Source organism: Ctenocephalides felis, unplaced genomic scaffold, assembly GCF_003426905.1.
Source record: "Ctenocephalides felis isolate EL2017-DRISC unplaced genomic scaffold, ASM342690v1 CF-g0.4_SCAFFOLD_03571, whole genome shotgun sequence".
In the NCBI taxonomy this organism is placed as follows: Eukaryota; Metazoa; Arthropoda; class Insecta; order Siphonaptera; family Pulicidae; genus Ctenocephalides; species Ctenocephalides felis.
In genome coordinates, this window is record NW_020539725.1 from 67,423,613 (window position 1) to 67,427,992 (window position 4,380).

A 4,380-nucleotide genomic window follows, 5' to 3' on the forward strand; every position below is an offset into this window, starting at 1 on the left:
AACAAACAAATCGGAGGTAAGTAAAACATTATTATATAATTATAAATATAATTCATATATTAACTGTTTCATATTACACAATATTATCCTTATATTAAATCTACGATTAACTTACAAGTTATAATAATAATAATCAGGTACACATTTCTATTCTATTATTAATATTCTAAAACATTGTAAAGTCCTCTTCCGAATCTCGAACAACTTTAAGCCTATATTATTACTTTTTTTTCATTATCTGGAACAACACTCGTACACCGATTATTATTTTTTTGACTCAGGAAATTTTCAGTCTCACTATTTGAAGGAGGAGTAATTGACTCATCTGGTTCAACTGAGTTTCAGACTTTTTAATGCTCAACAGAGTTACCAGTTCTTGTTTTCTCATCTGATGCAAAAGATTTTCTAGTCCTGAAATTTGAAAAATAATTTTTTGTGGGTTTAACTGATGCAACAGAGTTATCAGATGATGAATCTGTTGACTCATCATCTGATGACATAGAATATTTTGTCTCGCCAATGTGAAGTGCATCAATTGATTCATCTGATGAATTAGAACTTGAACTAGACTCATCATCAGTTGACATTGAATGATTATCCTCATCGATGAAGAGTGCATATCGTCTGAATCATCTGATGCAAAAGATTCAAAGTCAAAATCTTGGAATTTATTTGCTGCCTGGATGGATGTTTTTAGATCATCAGTCGACATTGTCTCTTTAATGTATTTTTTGAGGACGAGTTTGATGCAAAAGAATTTTCCTGGGAATAATCTGCTGGCTCAAGGGATTTATTTGCATCATTAGTTTGCTCATAAGTTTTGTCAGATTTATTTGTGCAGGCATTGTCTCCATCTTGTTAGATTCAATATATTTAGAGGATGAGGTAGAACAGGTTGTCTCATCAATGTGAAGGGCATCACTTGACTCGTCTGATGCAAAAGAATTTTTCAAGTTCCATATCCTGGATGGATGTATTTGCATCATTAGTATGTTCATCAGTCTTGTCAGATTTATTTTGTGTAGACCGGATCTCTTTAAACTTGTCAGCCTCAATATCTTTTGAGGATAAAATTGTCTCATCATATAGTGCATCATTCGACTCATCTGATGCAAAAGAATTCAAGTTCCATATCCTGGATGATGTATTTGCATCTTTAGTTTGCTCATCAGATTTAGATTGTGTAAACACTGTCTTTTTACATTTGTGATCATCAACATCTTGATCTGTATTAGATATTGACAAACTTTGACTTTGATTTGATTGACTCGTCTGGTGCAATAGAAACTTCAAAATCAACATGCTGTGTTTCATTTGGTGGCTTGAGTGATTTTTTGCAACATCAGTTGGTTCAGCAGTCTTGTCTCTAGATGAGTTGGCCTCCAAATCTTGAGTGCACTTGGATTACTTGATGATTCAATTATTTGGTTGAGCACTTGAGTTATCTGTGGACTTTATCTCATCAGCTTCAGTTTTTTTGTGCTGATTTGTTTGTTTTTTCTACTGTCTTTCTATCTAAATCTGTCTTCTCTGACTTATTACCTTCCTCTGATTTTGGATCTTTTCTAAGAAAATTAAAATAGACAAATTCTTATAGTCTATACCATCTTTTACTTTGGAAAAGGTTTTCTGATCTTTTTGGGAGGTCTCACAGCTCATTCGGTGGCCTACCTTTCCCTCTAATAACGTTTCCATCAGGATCAAATACATTAATGATAATTTTGGTTTTACAGGATATATGCGAGGTCTACCTGGTGGTCGTTTTACTTTCGTCTCCTTTTTGGTGGATGTAACATCAGTCACTGGTGTCTTGTTATGATTAGATTTTTTTTGATGTCTTCTTATGGGCAGATGCAACATTAGTGATTGATTTCTTATTGTGATCAGCTTTTTCTGACTGAACATCAGTCACTGGTGTCTTATTGTGATCAGATTCTTCTGACTGAACATCTGTCACTGGTGTCTTATTATGTTTAGATTTTTCTAATGTCTCCTTATGGGCAGATGCAACATCAGTGATTGATTTCTTATTGTGATCAGATTCTTCTGACTGAACATCAGTCACTGGTGTCTTATTGTGATCAGATTCTTCTGACTGATCATCAGTCACTGGTGTCTTATTATGATAGATTCTTCTGATGCAACATCAGTCACTGGTATCTTCTTATGATCACATTTTTTCTGATGCAACATCAGTCAATAATGTCTTATTGTGATCAGATTCTTCTGACTGAACATCAGTCACTGGTGTCTTATTATGATAAGATTCTTCTGATGCAACATCAGTCACTGGTGTCTTCTTATGATCACATTTTTCTGACTGAACATCAGTCACTGGTGTCTTATTGTGATCAGATTCTTCTGACTGAACATCAATTACTGATGTCTTATTGTGATCAGATTCTTCTGACTGAACATCAGTCACTGATGTCTTATTATGATCAGGTTCTTCTGACTGAACATCAGTCACTGGTGTCTTATTGTGATCAGATTTTTCTGATGCAACATGAGTGATTGATTTCTTATTGTGATCAGCTTTTTTTGACTGAACATCAGTCACTGGGTTTTTATTATGATCAGATTCTTCTGACTGAACATCAGTCAATAATGTCTTATTATGATCAGATTCTTCCAACTGAACATCAGTCACTGGTGTCTTATTGTGATAAGATTCTTCTGACTGAACATCAGTCACTGGTGTCTTATTGTGATCAGATTCTTCTGACTGAACATCAGTCACTAGTGTCTTATTATGATAAGATTCTTCTGATGCAACATCAGTCACTGTGTCTTCTTATGATCACATTTTTCTGATGCAACATCAGTCAATAATGTCTCATTTGTGATCAGATTCTTCTGACTGAACATCAGTCACTGGTGTCTTAGTGTGATCAGATTCTTCTGACTGAACATCAGTCCCTGATGTCTTATTATGTTTAGATTCTTCTAATGTCTCATCTGTTTTATCAGTATCTTTTTCTTCGTTCACCAGTGAATCATAAGCTTTGGTAGATAACTCATCCAAATTAAACGATGTATCCATATCATAATTGTTTATATTTTCATCAGTTCCTTGTATAACAGTTTTGTCCATAATATTTGAATCTGATATTGCCTGGTCGCCCATAATTTCAGGAAGATCATCTATAAAGCACAAGTCTTGCAAATAATTGAGAATATCCATAGCTTTTTCATTAGCAGCCTCATCATCTTCAACTGAAGAAGAATTTTCATCTGTATTGTTTTGTAAGTTGTCTTGACTTTTCCTTCAGATGATACTGCTTGATCCATGTATCTTGCTTTTACTATTTTCATGTTGATCCTTTTCCTGAACAGATTTTCTTGTATTTTATTTACTGTCGTTTTTTTAGATTCATTTGCTTTTGCCGGTTTTTGACTTTCTGCTTTCATCATCAAATGTTGTTTGCTTTCCTCATTTTTTATATCATCTTCAATGCTTAGCATTTCAATAGATTTTTTACTCCTTGGTTTCATTGTTTCTACACATTGTTTTTTCTGTAGGTGTTAGCTTCTTAATTCTATCTTTCTTCACAGATTTTTTCTTCTGCTCTTTTGTATTAGGTTTTCTTTGTTCCTTTGGTAGATTCTGTTCTTCTATATCAGATATAGGCATCCCAAATACTTGTGCGCTTGACTCATCATTAGATTTTGCTGGTAAACTTGTTTGTACATCAGCCAAGTGGAATCTTTTGTATCATTGTTTTAATAGATTCTTTATTCTGCTCCTTTGCATTAGGTTTCTTTATCCCTTCGGCTAATTTTGATCTTTAGTGTCTAATTTAGGCAAGCTAATTCTTGTGAGCTTGACTCATCATTGGATTTTGCTGTTGAACTTGGTGTCCATCAGCCAAAGTATTAACAGATTGTTTTTTTCTGCAACTCTGTTGTGTCATTGCTATTAACAGATTGTTCCTTCAGCTCATTTGCTATTTGCTTCTTTGTGTTTTCGGTCGCTTTGTGGTCTTCCATGTCTAATATAGGCATGCTAATCCTGATGAGCATGATTCATCATTAGAGTTTTCTGTTGACTTGTTTGCCCATAGTAAAGGTTCATTGTTAGTATATTTAGTTTTTCTGAACATTCTAAGATTTATCAAACCTTTGTTATACTGTATAGACATGTAGCGTCCATGGAACTGTTTTGAGATTGTCTTGGCTCACTTAATCTGTTGTCATTGGCAGCAATTTGTTTTGTCTCTTCTTGTATTGTATTGGAATCTTCATTTGAATGTTTTGGGGACTTAACCATTATCTTTTAAATCCGCTCAATCTCTTGTTCAACAAGTTTTACTAGCTTCTTTTTTGATGCACCATTGTCTATTAATTAATTCTTTATTTGTTGATTCTGATATTTCATTT